General features: G+C 43.9%; 1 long non-coding RNA gene across 7 annotated transcripts in view; it reads right to left on the bottom strand.

Moving 5' to 3' along the window:
- Positions 1–4,802: 4,802 nt before the first annotated feature.
- The window catches only part of LOC119149468, a 68,953-nt gene continuing 54,706 nt past the window's right edge, over positions 4,803–19,049 (bottom strand). For 3 of the 7 annotated variants that reach the window (XR_005104704.1, XR_005104702.1, XR_005104703.1), the window contains 2 exons: positions 6,956–18,981; positions 4,803–5,832 (listed from right to left, as the gene is read on the bottom strand). This is a non-coding gene — a long non-coding RNA (uncharacterized LOC119149468). The remainder of the gene's footprint in view (positions 5,833–6,955; positions 18,982–19,049) is intronic. The other 4 variants (XR_005104709.1, XR_005104706.1, XR_005104708.1 and 1 more) reach the window with 4 other exon arrangements.

Raw genomic sequence — 19,049 nt, 5'->3', positions numbered from 1 at the left:
GGAATACACTGACCTCTCCCCTGCCTTGCCTAACGTGAGTCTTCTCCCACTCCCCACTCAGCTGGCACGACAAGGATAAATGGACTTGCCTCCTTTTCTATGTATGTATTCCGCTCCACGGGAAGTCCCCGCTCTTTGCATTCATTAGACATCAAAATCAGTTAGTGATGTCTGTTTCCACGGTGACATACAACAGAAATCTCCAAGTGGGGGGGCTGACAGCACAGGTGAATCGTACAGTGATGGGGAGAAATATGAACGTGAATTTACCCTTGGAGAGAACTGTTCACAGTACAGACAAGCTCCAGGGATGTGTCCAGATCCCCTGAATTCCCCTGAGAAACACTCGTGTAATTAATTTAAAATAGACAATTCCGGCTCCTCCAACTTAAGTTTTTGTTTTAATAATGCCAGATGTTAAAAAAACTGGCAGCCTTTTTGGTTCCAGAAGTAACAATAGGACCTAAATAGTAGCTAAATCCTGGCTGAAGGATGTAGGGACAGCAGAGACGTAGCTCCATTATTCTTATCCTACATGTGGCATACAAAGAGGAATAATCCTGTTTAACTTCTGGCATCATCTGGTGGCAACAGAACATGACAGAAACTCAAGACTTTTCATCTTATGAAGCTTATCTGTCTTTAACACGCTTTTTATGAGTGCATACTTTGCAAGTTTTGTCATTTTCTGGGAGTAAAAGCCTCCCTGCACAATTGGTCATAAATGCAGATTTGCCTGTGTATGCCATGTGGGTCGCCCGGGTCCCTGACGGTTGAGCGCTCAGATGCTCTCTTTAGGCATTTCAGCATTGAGACTCTGCTGCATTATGATCACTAGCAGCACGAAAAATTCCTACTTTTATCAAGGTTGATGAGCAGGTAAGTTTGTAATCACTTGTCTGCTGCTGAGGCTTATGTGTCCAAAACTAGATTAGCTCTGTAATTTTCACAGTCATATATTTAGAGGTGTTTAGCTGAAGTGACTTCTTTAGAGACATCAATTGTTGCTTTCACATTGTCCTTTAAGAACGATCTGCTAGACCTCGAGCAGCTGGGGTCCAGATTGGAAAGAAGATGCCTACAGCAACTGAATATGTCATTTAACATCGTAAGCTTCACAGAAGGTGTTAAAGGGAGCTGGCATGCACGCTATGCAGGGGCCAGAGGGATTCAATCATACACTGTGCAGTTTCAGACAACCCAACTGCAAAGAAAGAATGAAGTGAAATTTGTGCTATTATCTAGGAACAGTCCAAAACACTTTGAAGTCAATGGAAAGATTTTCACTGACTTCCAGAGCTCTGGATCAGGTCCTGGATAGTCTTATACAGAATGACAGGGAACTTTCATCTTCAGGAATTCCTCTCAAGGGACGTTGCATTAAATGGCCTTTACTAGCTGTCAGGGTCGGCATATCTTTAGATAATGACATGGAAAATGTTTGGATCTTCATGGCAACTTCAGCTGTTGTCCACTAAGTGATTCAAATCTAGACACCTACACTGAGATGTATAGATCTATATTTAACATCTCTATAACTGAGGTCAGACGTGCAGAGAGGATGAGCTCTTAGCGCTTGGCATTGAGGTTCATGACAACTGTGGGTGACTATTGGATCTAAAAGACTTGTGTTTTGCTGCGGTGCCTAAATGCAGATTAAGCAGAGGGATGCACCCGGGAAGAGGCCCTGTATCCAACAGTGGATACCCATGTTTGCTCACAAACACACCTTTGCTCTTATGCAAGTGTCTGCAATCAAAAAGCAAGCATTCCACAAACGTCCTGAGGGATCATACACATGCACCATAGCTGCAGTCAAACCAGCCAGCTGTTTGAAATTTGAATAAATGGTGTTTTCCCAACATTTGAACATTTCTCGTATAGAGTTTATGTAATCATTTATGTAGAAAGCACTATATATACACACATATAATATATACACACACACACATATGTGTCGGTCTTACCAGCTCTGTCACAATCTTTGTTCCTTTCCACTGGATTCCTCCAGTTTGTCAATAACTGCCCAGCAATGACGCGGCTACAGCCCCAGCTGGTGTGAACTGGTGCAGCTTCGCTGGCTTCAAAGCCCCTGAAACTCTCAGGTGTGGTCACACCAGCTGTGTAGAGGGGGGGTTGTTATCATGTTCTCTGATGTGGTGCTTTCGTGCACGCATCCCAAACTGCATCGCTGACACATAGCAAACTCGTGTCTGATTTACTGTCTGTGCTCAAGCTTAGGTTTCTTTCAGCCTACCTATTGCCATGGCTCCCTCAGTGAATAATGTGTTTTAGATAATTATCACCATATGTATTATTCTGCACTTTTTCTCAAGTAAGATTTCATTTTGTCACCCAGTAACCTACTTTCTGAAAGTTTGGCTTCTCCAGTTTTGCTCTGCTCACAGTGCCCTGAGGGAGTTCCCTCCCTCCCGCAGACCCCAGGGACCTGAGGCTCACCCTCTTTTCCATTATGAAAAAGCTGGAAAACATCATAATTACTACTCAGTGTCCAATATTTTATGCAAATTTCTGGAGAACTATTGATCATTAACTGGTTTTCAGGCAGTCCTCAGCTTGCCTGTTAGTGACAAAGCATTTTAAATTGTGCTACTAGAACCAAAGGCACAAGGTTAGAGTTACAACATGATTGACACAACCCTAAAAGCAAGACGGGGCGAAGCAGCTTAGCAGTGCGGTACCTGAGCAGGGAAGCACCCTTAGCGCTTCCCAGCCTGGCCATCAGCGCCTCCGAAGAGCTAGAACCGCTCTGATTCACCTCACCGACCTCAGGCCGGAGGCCAGGCACGGTGGGGACGGGAAGAAAGCAAAGGTGGCAGGTCTGCATTGGACACCTGGAGCAGGGATAAAATAGAAGGCAGTGTGGCTGGCTTGCTGCAGGGCAGGAAGGGGGGTGCTCAGGGGGCCATGGAAGGGACATTTGAAGCTGGGTCTGTGCCAAAGATCTCATGTCAGACCTTCTCACCTCCTGCCCTCCCTCTTCCCATCCGTCCCACACACTACTAAAATCTATTTTAAAAACTTCTCTCTGGCGAAGTCTGCTTTCTCTTCATGCTTCCCTAGTGCAGATCCCACTGCTTGCTTATCCCTTGGCAGGTGAGATCAGATGCACAGGATCAGGGCTCAAAGGCAGCACTGGGTTTAGGCACTCAAATGATGCACACGCAGGGGGATCGTGGGGAAGCAGCTGCAGCAGAAGGTGAGAGCTGAAGCACAGAAAGTCTGCCAGGAGCTCTTCATAAAGTGGCACAGCTCATAAGGCGGCACACCCCAACCTGCAAAGCATGGCCACAGCTTCTCTCCAAGTTGGAACCCACATTCCCGGTGTGTCCGGACCATAAAATCACAGAGGCTGTGGTGCTGTACCACAAATGACTGGCATAGGGAACTTACGAGTAAATACTTATAAACAGAATAGAAATTAGACATGTAGGACACTTTGTTCATTTTTAATAACATTCTAATTGCTTTCATCAGGTTTTCCAGTACCATCTCTGCTGTTATCAATCACGACTTCATCATAAAAACTAAATTTGAAAATAGAATGAGAACTTGCCTGCCAAAAAATCATAGCCTACATCTACCCCAGCGTCTACCCTGAATATTAAACAACAGCCAGGCCCAGGCAGTAGAAGTGGTGCTCTGTCATCTCCCTGTTAAATCTCCGCAATTGCCCTTTGGTGCAACCTTGGTGTAGAAACCCTTAGTGGAAGGCAAGATGAAGGGTCCTTTCCAAAGCAGGGACCTCACAGTGTACAGGATGGTTATCACCTTCCCAGGTGGGGGGAAGCCTTGTGAGAGAATGGCGTGCAAGGCAGGGGCAAGGTGGAGGCTCCTGAATACAGCAGCAAGGGCAGAAGAGTTGGCAAAGCGTGGGGGAGCAAACTGGGAAGGTCAAGCAGATGAGATCAAGACAGGGCAGAACCTGGTAGCACCTTTCTATTGCATAAGGGACCAGACAGCAAGTTGTGGCTAAACTGTGCTTGGAAATCCAATGTTCCTTGGCTCCTGCTTTTACACCCGTCACAGATCTACATCCTGGATGTTGCAATACAATCGCCTTGTAGTAACACACAGTACATTGCCCTTCGCTGGGCTGTATTCCTGGTGAGCACATCTGAAATATCCAACAACAAAACTGAAGTCACTTACTCACCGTAACAGGATCCGTATTTCCCTCTAGTCTCATTCAGTTTCTGCTGCTGTCTTGGTATGTGGTTTCTTCTACAACAAGGTGACTGATTTTGCCATTTTAACTCGAACTCATGCTCAAGAACCTCCTTGTTGAATGTTTAGCTGAACAGCTTTTTGAAATACCTCAAGTGGCAATCTCTTCCCATCTCCCACCTCAAAAGTGCAGTGTCCTCCCAAAGCCTTTTGGGTGCCCAGATAGCCAAGCCGAGATTTTTTTCATGCCACTTTTCCTTTCCTGTGGTTTTATCAGATTCTCGTGGTTGTTTCTGCATTTGTCATACCCAGAAGGACATCGCTGCTCCGCTCAGTGGGCCCGCAACTGACCAGGAGCGAAGCTGTGACCTGCCAGTGCTGGGGACAAAGCAGGCTGGTGCGCAGCCGGAAACTCCCCTGGATTTTAATTCAAAATAACTGAAATGTTTTCTTTAGGTGTTTTCTTTAGGTGATGGCTTTCGTTCAAACTGAAATATTTCATTTCATTAATGCAAACTCGCTGCTGTGTATTTTATTAAAAGATAAAGCTTATTATTATGCTTTTATTAAAATATTGTATTAAATAAACCAGTCTAATAATAGACATTTCCAAGTGAACTAATCAAAACATTATGGCAAGTTATACCACTGAAACTAATGAGGTCATTCACACATTTATGTAGTGGAATTATAACAAAAAAATCAGCCTAGGAAATAATTGTAGCTATCTCCAATCGTGTAAGTATGCAGTGAATACAAAAACAATACTAAAAAATTCTATATAGAGTGTAGAAAATCAGGAAATAGTAGATTATGTAAATACACTTCTGACCACTGAGGCAGGTGGGAAAGGTAGCATTCACATAAAACAGAAAACAAAGTCTTTCAATATAATTAAAGCATATATGAAATACAAGCACAAAGCTGTGGACAAGTAACCTCAGCTGTGGGATCCTGGGACCCTGACAGCAAGCTGCTGCTGTTGTCATCTGTGTCGCCTCCTCTCCTGCCTTGCACGGGCAGCCCCACGTTCACCCGCACTCCCTCGTTTCCCCATACACATTCTGTCAATCTCGTCCCCCTTCATTTTCTGCTGCCTCCTTCTCTTCCTCACCACTCATTTTCACTCCTGTCCCAGCCCATGATTCCCATTCAGGCTATTGACACCCTGCATCCTCTTCTGACCCATCCCAGTCACCCACCTTCCTACGGCTCCCTTTCTTCTCCCCCACCCTTCATTTTCTCAGGAATTCCTACCTCCCCTCTAGGACAGTTGTATTTTGAAGCTGCCTGAGCCTGCAGGCTCTCCCATCAGCCTGCCCTTGCACCCACAGCCCTGTGAGCCCACCAACAAAGGCTAGCAACAGTCTTCCATACCTCCTGGAGCTGTGTCCATCCATCTCCCCGCTCTTCCTCACCTTCATCTTTTGTTTCCTGCAGTCACCTACAGCGACAGGTGCTCTGAAATCATCTTTTCTTCTTCTCCATTCACTCCTTGTTGCCTTTCCTCAAGTGGCTGGCTTGGTGCCATTAATGACCTGCTGGGCCCTTAATCTCTTCCACAGTTATTAACCAAGCCGTGTGAGGAAGGGTCAGGAATCAATGTGAATATGAAATCCAGTCTCCTCCAGGTCCAGGACAAGACTGTAAGAAAGGGCAGACAGAAAGGCCCCAATGACCTCATTCCATGTGAACCCCTCACCCCCCGCACTGCTAAACCCCAATTCCTAACATGAGACCTGCAGCACAAAGAGCAAAAACTACGTGTATCCCATGGAAAAGAACTGGTGGTATAAAAATTACAACAACAGGAAAACTTTGACGGAAACATTTTGTGCAAATCTGGCTTCAAGTTAAAGTGATGCTGTTGGCACACTGGACCTGGCAGAGATCTAAATTCCACCAAGACCTACAGCCTGGTATCTCTGTCAGGCTCTGAGGACAGCTAGTGCTCAGCCTGAGCTTAGGCTGTGTATGGATTGCCACCCAGCTTTGCAGCCACGGTGTCTGAATCTTTGTGAAATGAACGTCAGGGCCTCAGCCCGTGGTCTGCTCGTTTGCCTACCAGCAGCACCAGAAGGTGTACAGGGAGCTGTGCTGAACGCCAGAAGCTCAGCAGGTAGCCAGGGGATGCAAGGCTCTTGAAACACCAGCACTGCCTGGGGTCCCCCCCGGGGTCCCCCCCTCCTTCCTCCCTCACCCCAAAACTCGTGACAGAAGTGGTCAAGCAGATGCCCCACCAGCAAGCAGCTCTTTCCCGATCTCGGAACCCTGGATGTGGGGGCACCTACGGGGCGCACGGCACAGCAGGGCAGCTGTAGCCATTGTGTTGAGCAATCTGAGGTGAAGAACAATTTCCTTATGACCCTAAATCTGGAGAGTGGTTTAACCTGGAGTCTACAAGCAAGCCATGCCACACCTGAAAGCTGAGAGGTCCACCAGTAACCTCAGGACCCCTGTCTTAGCTCCTAATCTAAGGAGTACATGTATTTCCTCCATGCAGGCTTTGGGCCTGACTACGAAGGTCAGCAACATTTTTGGTTGAATCTGGAAAATTCTGCCATGTGGGTTCCCAGTGTGGCTCTGCTGTGGATGGACAGGTGAGTTACCTACGGTGGCAGACTGCTGCTCCTCTATCTCGACTGCAACACTAGCTGCATCACCTTACAACTGCTCATTGCCATTGTGCACAAGGACACAAAAATATTCCTTGAAAATAAATGCAAACCATGACTGGATAAACAACTCATAGCTCAATGTCACTTACGTCTCTGTGTTCCCAGGTCTCAGTGTGCCAGATATCCCACAACTGCAATACCATAGGCAGAAGACAATTGTTTTAATTGATTTTTATTGGCAGAATCCCCATCCGCAGATTGAAATTCCTGCATAAATGGTAAAACAGATCTCTTGGCAAAGGACAGAGAGATTGATTTAGCAATTGGGAGCTAAGAAAGAGGAGAAGAAACTTCCTCTTGAGGGAAGAAAACTGGGAAACAAATCTAAAACTACATTAGAAAACTCTTCTCCACAGGTACCAAAACAAAAACCAGTCAGACGCCCCACCTGCCTCCTTCCTCTCCCCCATTAAGGACCAAGGACCGAGAGGCAGGTATACTCACAGCAATTAGAATTAAGGAAACAAAACAAATTGGAGAGGTCACGAGTGTGTTACCCAAGCGTAAGAACAGGCCTCTTGCATCAGCATTTAGTGGGCCAGCATGTGAGAATGATGGATGGAGAGCCTGGGGGAAGGGAGATAAGGAAGTGTCCTCACTGCTGAAGCCCCCGTTGAGTTTGATTGGAATATGTGAGCAGGAGACTTGCAAGGAATATGGAGCTGATAATCAAAAACATGACAGGGAAACAGATGTTGCCTGCTTTGGAGACTCTCCTTGCACATTCAACACAATGGAAAGGGCTCAGATAATAAAACAGAGAGGATCCCAGCAAGAAATATAGCGTGCTGACACTTTTATGACCTGAGATGCTTACAAAATACAGAAATGGCGTTTTGTTTGCTTTCCATGCGCAGCTTGATATCACATGCTCAGCTCTCTCTGCTGCCACTCGGAGTCAGGAAGGACGATATATTTTCCTTTCCAGATAAACCTAGTGATTCTAGTCAGGTGCAGAAAGCAAATAAATTACATAAGAAGACTTTCTGTATCTATTAATCAAGAGGCTTGTCATTTTCCAGGCCTTGATCCACATGAAAGAGAGGAGGGGGAGGGGACCGAGGACGAAGGGAGGATGTGGAAGAAAGCAGAGAGAAGATTCTTGCTGGAGCTGCTTGAGAGGTTTCTCATAGCACGAAGGGCCACAGCATAGACAAACACACTGAAAAACAACTCCCTACCCTCTCCTTTTGGAGTTTTCCTCTGCAAGCCAAGGGGATGCAATCCAAGAGGAGGAATGCACGAACCAGAAATATCCCATTATGCTTTTGCAGCAGTTGTTCTAACATTTCCTTCTTCTTTTGAATGTTGAGAGGAAAATTCCCTGCCGCTGAAAAAAGGACACACATTCAACACCTTGCCTTCACGTATGTCCCCACAGGCCATGCCCCATGCTTCGAGGTGCCCTTCCAGCACCTAGCCAGGTATTTCTGGAGTAGAGCAAGGCAGTCATGAAGCAACAGCGTTGGCTACTTATACAGATAAAGGAGGAGATAATTTTCAGACCAGTCTGCAATAACTCTATCAAGTAGAGAGATACGATGGTAGTTTGCCTGAGAAACTGGCTCTATTTCACTCTCTGCAACTGACTTCACATGCAGCATTCAAACAAGACTCAGAATAACCTTATTAAGGCCATCATATCTACTTTCTTCCTTGGATTGCTGTGAATGTAAATCAATTAATATTTATGGCATTTTTGAGATCTTCCAAGAAAACAAACTAGAAAAGAATAAAATTACTGTATGGAAGGACTGAATTATTGCTGCAGCCCAAACATGAATCAGAATAATATCCCACATGGAAAACTGTCAGGAAAGTTCTTGAACCAGGAACCTGGTTCACAGCCAAAGAATAAATCTGGTTCTCTCTGAATCAACTGCCTGAGAAAATCTGTCTACACACTGCTAGATAGGCATGCAGCAACAAGATGGGCAAAGCAATTTTCTCTCTGAGGATTCTTACCAGAGCTAACAACCTGGCTTGGGGAAGCTGGTCTCTCTACGTTCCCTCTACCATTTGTGACAAGAAAATGGCTTTTCCCAGAGGCACCTTGGAGGACTGGAGCTTGGGCTCTTCTGCACTGCTTCCTGGAGCTGCCTGTACAACCGCGTGGCTCTCACCTCTCTGATTTCTGCACAGAAATGGGCAATGAAGCAGTTAGTGCCCACAGCTGAAGTATTATTTTGCCCAGGGATGTGGTGGAATCACCATCCCTGGAAGTGTTTAAAGAATGCACGGACGTGGTGCTTAGAGGCATGGTGTAGCGGTGGACTTGGCAGCCCTGGGTCAATGGTTGGACCTGATGATCTTAAAGGTATTTTCCAACCTAAACGATTCTATGATTCTGTTATTGTGATTGCAGCAATGGTTCTAGTTTTGGTGTCCACACCCATGCGAGCATGGCAGAAATTGGCAGGGGTTCAGAAAACAATTTAATGACTAATACGAGGTCAGGACTAACTGCTGTATAGTAAGGAAGGCAGACAGACGCAGCTTACCCTATTGGCACTTTAGAAGGGATTTCACCTTACCTACAAGTACCTATGTGGGGAAGAGGTATCTGATAAGGAAGTGGCCTTTAATTTAGCAAGAAGAGACTACAAGAGTTACAAATTTGGATTAGAAAGCATTTGTAATTAAACACTGAAATCACCTACTGGGAGACATGAGGAATTTTCCATTACAAAAATGCTTTACATCAAAACTGAAAAGATTTGCAAAGGATATGCTATAACTCAACCACAGGCTACTAAAGTAGCTAAAAAAAAATCCTGAGTCCTTTTGTTTTATTACTTTGATCTTAAATCCTCTAGAGACCTACAGTTTTTTGCAGCTTCCAATAACCTCTTAGTTTGTTGGCAGTCTCTGCGCTTGGTAATATTATCAACATATTCAAGATCAACCAAAGATGATTCAGTAAGTTTTACTCCTACTTTAACATCTGTTGTCAGACAGTCAATGGGAACACTGAAAATACCGGCTAACAAACATTCTTCTGGCACATCGCTGTTGAAAGTGAGTCCAGAAGACATCCGTCAAGCCTTTCATAATTAATGGCAATGCAGTTAAGTTTCCTAACTGGATACCTTAACTCCTCAGGCTGGGGATACATCTCTAGATTTACATTCTGACTTGCTACATTTATACGTTCTGTGGGTCCTGATAGCTAGAACAGAATACCAACCACAAAACCTTCTTCTCATCTGCATTCCTTGTAGAGATATTTTGTTTGTCTATGGCCTCAAGTTGGACCAGGGGATGTTTAGATTGGATATTAGGAAACATTTCTTCACCACAAGGGTTGTCAGGAATTGGAATAGGCTGCCTGGGGAAGGGGTGGAGTCACCACCCCTGGAGGAATTTAAAAGATGTGTAGATGTGGTCCTTGGGGACATGGTTTGGTGATGGACTCAGCAATGCTGGACGAGTGTTGATCTCGATGATCTTAAAGGTCTTTTCCAACCTAAATGATTCTATGATTTTAAGTGTTGCTCTCACTTTCATTATATTTCCTGTTCTGGAGGAATCCAGTTACTTAATTAATAAACCTCCCCTTTAACATTTTCTTCTGCCTTAGGAAAACCTTCATGAAGTACCTCCTGTAATATAATGCCAAAGTATTCACAGCATTAAAATATATCCTCCCAATTCCTTTTCGGTTGGAGCTCATATAATGTTATCAAGAGGGGGACAGAGGAGCAGCTAATCACTGCATCGATCTGGGCGTTAATAACCTTTACAAAGAGCTGAGAGGGCAGGTACAGCGGTGTTTGAGGACAGCCAGCAGCCAAGGTGTCCCTTAGCATGGCATCACTCCCCAAGACGGTGCAGTGTGAAGCTGACCTTGGCAATGGCATGCTGGCTTGCAGAGGACAACCAGGCTATGTGGCCTGCACTGCCCAGGCTCAGTGTGGCTCAAAGTGGCCCGCCTTTCCCCCAACATGTCGGGCATGCTCTTGAGATGCCTGCAGCATGAAGCATTCCCATTCTCTATTCGTTCTCTAATTACTGGTAGGTCTTGAAGTGCCAAGTGTCGTTCAAGATGGCAGGTAATTAATACATACCCTGTGAGACTCAGTAAGGTCCTCAATCTACAGATATCCGTTTTTCCAGTAATCCCAGCTCCTCGCTCAAATTTTCTTCCATTTTCTGTGGAGGTCCCTATTATTCTAAATGATTTTAAATTAACTAACAGGAGCTGGGATGGGAAGATGCATGATTTGCAGCATTAAAAAATTCATTATGCAAAATGTGTGAAGAATTTAGAGATGAGATATATAGATGAGATATAATATAGAGATATGAGACAGGGTAGCATCATAACGTGAATGTGTCAGTACAGTGAGCATCAGCTTCCAGGGCTGACCACACAAACCGGGGATTCCTTCTGGTTTAGGCTGTGCTATGCCATCACTGTTGACTATCAGTGGTTTGCAACAGAAGATGGCATTGAGGGTGGTTACACGTGATCACCTTCTGTTCCTGTTTCATCTTCTGGTAGGCCATAATGGGACCATCACACACCTGTGGAGCATGAGTGACGGGCTGGGAGGTGCACATTCAGCTATGCATTTGCAATGGGTGGAAATTCTGCGACAAAATGGGGCCCAGGTGGAAAGCCTGTGAGAACCTACGGATAACTGTCACACACCAGGGTTGGGGTGCTGCACCCTGCTGAGCCCACACAGCTCCTCACGCTCTGAAACCGACGCAACCACCCGACAGAAGCAAATTACATCGTAGAACGTAAGTTTTAATTCTCCACATTGTAGACATGTCCACCACACTAGATGTGGCTGTTTATAACATGTTGTCTTTCATTTTATTTGTTTTATACAGTAGGTACCCTATGCTGCTCAGGCATACCCCACCAAAAAAACCCCAACAGCCTAGCATGGTTTTGCTCTGCATTTAATCTCCACTTTCCCTCTTCCACTCCAGCCTTCACAACCGCAGCATGTTTTTTCCATGCTGCATGTACTGTGTGGTCCCAACAAATAAGGCTAACTGGGTCTCCTGACATCCATTTCACTTGTAGATTTTACTAGAAAGTAAAGACAAATTATCCGAAACATTTCTCTCTATACAAGTCCTGATACTCACCCTTTCCATACGCTCAAAGGCTTGATTTAAAAGTCCTTAAGTACTAAAAAATCCACCATGTCTCTAAATAAGTTGCTTCAGTAGTTATCTAACTCCACAGCTATGCACATGCTTCATATCCAGTCTCAATTTGACCAGATTTAGCTTTCAAACACCGGGCTTCTTGTGTCAAAGCTGTAACCCATCATACAACATATGCATCCTATTGATTTTCAAAATCTAAATAGTATTTTTGTGGCCCAGCTCTTAAACCAATCCCTTGGGAGATTTAGCACCTCCACTATACAGATGAAGGTTGATGCCTTATTAATAAAGACTAATGCTAACAGAAATTTTTATAGAAGACTCATTTTTCTAGAGGAAGGGTTCATAAATGTGAAATGTGATTGGGCTGGAGCACCTCTGGCTCTCACAGGTGTCTATTCCAAAGAGAACTAGCAGGCATCATTGTTGCTGATTCTGAAATTATCTTGGCTAACACGTGTGGATCCAGCACTAAGGAATCTTGAACTTTCTTTTTTTTCCTATTTTTTTGGTAGCTAATATATGTGAGATCTTTTCCAGCGTGATCGCAGGGGAGTGTAACCAGCCTGTCGCAGCAGTAAATACTCATCAGTCCACATGAGCCATAAACGATGAAGTTCAGAAGAGCACCAGATTCCCACTTATGCATCCAACAGACAGAATTCACATACTTCCACCCTGCGCATCTAATGTTCATTCCCAGATCAATATTTTCCTCACTTCTCAAGGAAACTAGCCATATCTGCACCCAGGTCCTCTGCTGGGAAACTACCCGGGCTGGGGACAACTGTTTTTGAGACTTCTTTCTGATCATGGAACATGATCTAACCGCATTTCAAAAATGCTTAATTCCTGTTTGTTTCTAGATTATGAAAACAAGTTCTGTCTGGTGTTTAGGGTACCTTTTACCAAGACACCTCGACCTTTTGGAATGACATCGCATCTTAATAGACAGATTTCAACTGATGTACTGTCTACTACAGAACTGCAGAAAGGTCTGGAAAGGAAACTCAAGGATTCCCATCACCATTCATATGAAATTTGGTGATGCGGTCTTCTTTACAGTGAGAAAATGTCATCCTGGTCAGTTCATACAAGTGGAAGCTATGTGTGATGCAATCCTTAAATGTATGTCCATGCAGAAGAGATTTCCAGCAAGACAGAAGAATGTAAAAGGGAACCCAGTGACCAGAAACTGAAGGAAGAGAATTTCAGACAATAAATATGGTATACATTCTTGTCCATTGAAAATAGCCATTGAAGCCACTTACCCAAGCAACTCTTCACCAGTTGAGATTTTCAAATAAAATAAAAAAGAACTTATTTCTAAAAGCTCATTTAGAGATAAAGCAGAAGATACTGTTCTATTGATAGAACCACCAAGTGCAATTGCTTGGCCTATCTTATGGAAAAGCCTAGATTGTAAGTACTGTAGTGGTTCCTCTGGGCTTTAAGATCTCTGAAAACATCATCAGTGCCTTGTGTTCACAGGGCCTTAGTCTTTGTTTTACCTCTTCTGTTTTTAATAGGTTGATTTTCAGCTTTTAGCCACATGCAGCTTCTTTATGTCTAAGTGTCTCTCTTCTTGTGTTGAGCAGCTTCCTTCTGCATACGGGGCATCATCAATGGAAAAAAATTGCTCTTTTTAAAAAATACTTATCCAGACAGAGAGCAAAATGTGGTTCTATTTAGCCCACTGAGATGATGACATTTTCCTCTCACATAGCTTTCTCAGTAAGTGAGGTTTCAACATCCTCCTTTGACAGAAGCGGGAAAACAAACTTTCAGAGAACCTGCCGAGATCTCACCAGCTGGCAGATCCCCACGGAAAGTGGGTTGGAAAGCTCACTTTGGCTTCCTTGGGCTACAAAAGGGCTGGTGGGTGTGGGAGTGATGAGTGACCAAGGGGGTATGGTTTATGTTCAGAAAACTTAAAACATGATTGTACGGGGGTGGGGGTGATGTCTTTATTAATGCCTGGATGGGTTAGACATTAAAAAAACTAAGGGAGATAGAACGTGCAGTACCAGTGAAATCAAAGTGTGGGCACTGTACATGACAATCAAGAAGCATTTCTTCCCAGCAAGACCTATCATTTTTAGATTAATGTGGACTCCTGAGCTTTGCTGGCAAGGTCGGGAGAGGCCCTACATCCCAACAGTTCAGCGCCTCATTCCCTGCGTTGTGCTGCCTTACATCAGTTGTCAATGTGCAAGCCCATGTGAAACACATGTAAAATGTGATCACTCATTTTTGACGTGTTTCACTTTACGTCCTGGCCGCAACGTAGCAATGGATGGTTCTCCATAGCCTAAGGAGCTTTCACAAAAATAAAACCATTCTTCTTCCTCCCCATCCACCTCCTCCCCAGTAATTTCTCCACCTAAAGATTCAAACAGTGAGCATGTGAGAGACACAGATTTTCTGACTGGGTGAGAAATGTGACATCCAAGTTTTGTTCGTTTTCTGTCAGGGTCTACAGCTTATCTAAACAGTTTGCAATTACCCCAACTAACACCTCTGGGAAGCCAGAGCTAAGGTTGCATATGCCGCCTGTCATTTAGGAGCTTGATAAAAATATAGATAACGTTGCTTAAATAAAATGAATCTGAATTGTAAGAAATGGGAGGTAAGATTACAGATAAAATATGTTGGGAAGGACAGAAATGCAGAGTTAGCAGGGAATGCGGAGTTCTCTGGAGTATGGCTTTGAATATTGTGTATCTACACAGGAGATCACAGCACCTGTTAAATTTAATACATATTAAATCTTGTCATATCTTATATATCTGGGCAAATGTAGCATACCTTCATATTTTACTGGCAGCTTACAACTCCCAGATTTCAGTTTATGTTACAGAAAGTATGTAGTCAATTCCCAATGAAAAGCTGATTTAAAGGGCACCACCGGGGATTGTAAGGAGATTAAATTGTTTTAATATTTTCAGTACATGGAAGGGGGAATTTAAATGGGAAGCTGGGAATCCTTGTTCCTTATGTGAAACGTAAAGGTCAAGATTTTGCCATAGATACAAGAGCTGGAAGATAGTTTCTGGTTGCATAGATGTCCATATGTCCTGGATGGGTGCTTGAGTTGTCCTTAAATCACACACAATGCACACTGATGGCTCACCTTGTCAATGTACGGAGGGGCTGCAAATCTGTGTGGGTTTTTTTCATTATTATAAATGGGAGATGTGCAATGAGACAAAAGCAGATGAAAGGTTGTCGAGATCTTGAACTTTCTGGGGGTTTAGATTTTTAAGTTACCTCATTAAATTTCCCTTTAAACCTAGTTATTTTAAACTGTAATCTTTCACCATTATTTTTCATTCTTCACATACGAATAATATTTTTTATTATTTTAATCTAATTTAGATTGTTGGAGCGCTGTTTTTTCTGCGGAAGAAATGTCACCTTTTTCTAGAATAAAACTAATCTTGTGCAAAAGTCAGTGCAAGACCTAATTTAAATACCAGTGTGGGACATGAGGACTACGCTGGCTGCAGTGGTCAGATTCTGCCCTTATGGTCACACTGTTCTCCTCACAGCGCTGCATCATGATGCCCATCATTGCCAACTTGTCCATCACAAAAAAATCATGCAAGCCTTGCTTCTAGGTTAACCCCTCACAAAGCTCTAGCCATAGGGTGTATATAGCATTATACACACTACTCGTGAGTTACCACAGTTTTTGAATGAGAGAGAAGGAAACAGGAGCAGGAAAGGATGGAGAGTTTCCTCTCCACTCTACTCACTCCCATGATAAAACAAAACACATCCTATGCTATTTTATGCTTTTTTTTTTAGCATAGTCTATACCCTGTCAAAGCACTATTTCCTCTACTTCTGATAGGAACTGAGCACGCCAAGAATAAAAATCACACCCCTAGCTTACTGCTTGCATGGGGAGAGAGCACCTGTGACCTGAGAAGCTCAACGACAGCTGACAAAGCCTTCTGAACCTTTGGCTTGATGGCATTATCATGGAGGAAAACTGGATATACACAGCTCCAATGACCTCCGCAGTGCTTATCACTGCTTGGGGAAATTCCCCCGCACCCACTGAGAATTCAACGTATGCTATATCTGAGAAGGGAAGCTACAAAAAATGTTACGTGTGTCACAGCTGGCTGAGGTGGGCTTCTTTAGGCTCATAAAAATCGGCAAGCGAAGTCCTTACGGCACCTGTAGGGTTTTATTCAGCCTAGCTAATAAACTTTTGCCAAACTAGTCATAGGCACCAGTCATTGATGAAATTATCTGATTAAAAAACTGTAAAATAGGACTACAAAAGACATTGGTGTAAATAATTAACATATTTGCCTGGAAAAACATTGTTAGGAGTTAATCAAAACTATTCATAAATCCATACTGAATTTAACCATTCTACAGAGATTTTTTGTGAGGAGGACAGGAAAAAAAAGAATTTCAACATTTTCTTGATAAGAACTTTGATTTTTCTACAAAATATGTTGTTTTAAAATGGGACTACAGTTAGTATTCTTAAGAATAAAAAACAATTCACAAAATTGAAATTAATTCTCTGCCTTGGCACTGCACAAAAAAAGCATCTTGAAAGAATTTTTTATTTTTCTGGGGAAAAAAGACCAATTTGTATTGGAAAAAAAATATTATTTCAGTATTATCAACTCAGAATTCAAACTGAAAAACCACTTACTGATAAAGCACTAATGTGACACATTCAGCAACCAGCACTCAGTAAACAGTTGTAAAAAAGGTTGGCATTGACAATGGGTGGCGTTGGCGCAGTTTGGTCAGCGCTCTGCCGGGCTCATAAGCCTCTGTTCCTGCGACTGAGAGGTAACGGGTAATCACACGGGAGGTTCTCCTTCGGAACACATCATAGCTCCACCAGGCAGGGAAGGGGGAAAGACGACCGACCGAAAAGAACTGCCCCTTTTACTCATTTTACTCTGTGTCTGCCTAGAAGAACCAGAAAACCTAGAGTCGGTGGAGAAAACCTATGGTCTTGGCAGATCTGGAATTTTCCAGCCCATGTTGCTTTTGAGTCATGACAAGCCCAAAAAAAAAGTAAACAAAAAAAAAAGGCAAAAAAAAAAGACAAAAAAATGTAAAAAAATCTGTTTAAAATAATGCATCAGTTTCTATATGAATCCAAAACTGCCTCATCCAATTTGTTTCAGATTTTCCAGAAAACTTCTGCTCTGACATGAGATCATATATATGAAATGTAAGACAGACTGGGTTGCAGTTTTGGCAAAGCTGGGGAGGAAGACAAATTGGATTGTATTTCTAAAAAGAGAGTTAGGGTCTCATCTTTGAATTATCACCTATTTAGGCAAGTCCTGCCACTCGTGACACTCTAATCGTTAGAAATTATTAAAAGCGCAGTAAATATGTTACTGGGAACTACTTTGCCCTGGCAAAGAGATCACAGAGCATGTAGGAGGAGGAGACGTAAGGAAAACAAGGATGTGTGCGGAGACCACAGAGAATAAAGAGGAAGGAGTTACAAAAAACTTGTGAGGATGCTGTGTGCAAGGAATAGCTGCCAGTGAGCGCAGGGGACTGTGGTGTAGGCGGAGTTTAAGGACCACAGGGGACAGTGAAGTACAGAAGGGGAAAAACAAAGAGAAGTTGAGACTGGGGAGGTGAAGAGCCTCCTGAGGAAAGAGAAGGAAATAAAATGTAATTTTCCCGGAGTCATCTCAAATCAGAGAGGAGGGAAAGACAGTTTATGCTGTTGCTGGCAAAAAAAAAAAAAAAAAAAAAAGTAAAAAAGTGGATGGCCTAATCACTTGGGTGGACTTGGACTTGGGACACCCAACCTCCAAGCATTTGTACTGCAGGAGAGCTCCAGCACCGCTGCCCACCTTGCTGCCAGCTCCCTCTGCACTGCAGGGGAACTACCATCGCTCCCCGGCCAAATGCACCCCCATGCAGGCGTTGTTAATGGGTAAAGTCAACACAAAAATGTAATTAGTAAACTATGCTCTCAACGTAACCCCAAAGCAGCTTACACTGTTTGAAACATGCATAAGGATACCTGGGCTACAGAAAATCAGGTAAGGTCATCCAGTTGTGCTTTCAGTGTACTGAAGGTCACCACCTTAAAGACATGAAACACTTCAAAATAAAATACATAATGATAAACTACAGCACCCAGTAATAGTCTGCCACAAAAGAATTCTGAGCTTGAACATCCCCCCCCCCAGCTCCTGTCTTAAACCCCTTTGAATGCCTCGGGATAATGGCTTTTATTACTTTTTGTCCTGATTTCATTTTTCCTTTGCAAAGAAGAAAATCTCTGTTACTTTTGGAAAGACGCTGGAGGGAACCTGAGGTGTCATGGCGCTCACTGCCAGAAGCACATCTGAAGGCAGCCTACTTGGCAGGAGGAAAGCGACTGGCCCTGCCTGTCAGCTGCATGTGTTTCCTGGTCTTTCTTCTCCCTAGCGTTACCACATGTCCCAAAGTACGCTACAAAGCATTCGCAGGAACTGCAGGCTTCCCACCCAAACAAAAACGCCAAAACCAACGCTGCAGTTCAATGTGCACGGCGAATTATGGAGCCCGGAGGTGGGTTGCTGCTCCACAGCTGACACAAGTGGTTAAGACATTTGAATTTTGCACTTTTTTTACAGGCAAGGGGGAGCAGGGAGGAGGTTCGGTTTATTTTTTCCCCTCATCACTCTGCCTTTTGAGGGGAGAGCCAGGACTATGGGCATTTAGGTGATGTCATCTGCTAGACAGCTGCCATATGGAGAACATGAAATGGAAGTTTTCTACCCAGCTCCTGGCAAACCTGCAGCAGATGCCATGTGACTGCTCAAAGCAGGACGCTGAGATGCAACAGGCGTGATCCTCATCCTGTAAAACATTCCAAGGGGCCACTGGCACAACCCAGGCGGCGGATCCGTGGGCAGATGTTTCATCCCAGCAGCTCTCTTGCAGCCTGCATCTCCTCCAAGGGCTGGTGTCCAGGGAAGGACTACATTGGCTGAAAGAAAGCAGAACACAGGGCCTTAAAATGAACATCCCAAGTCACCAAAGTAGGCAAAAATCGCA

The sequence above is a fragment of the Falco rusticolus genome, chromosome 5 (genome assembly GCF_015220075.1).
Source record: "Falco rusticolus isolate bFalRus1 chromosome 5, bFalRus1.pri, whole genome shotgun sequence".
Classification (NCBI taxonomy): Eukaryota; Metazoa; Chordata; class Aves; order Falconiformes; family Falconidae; genus Falco; species Falco rusticolus.
This window is presented reverse-complemented; position numbering and strand designations above follow the sequence as displayed.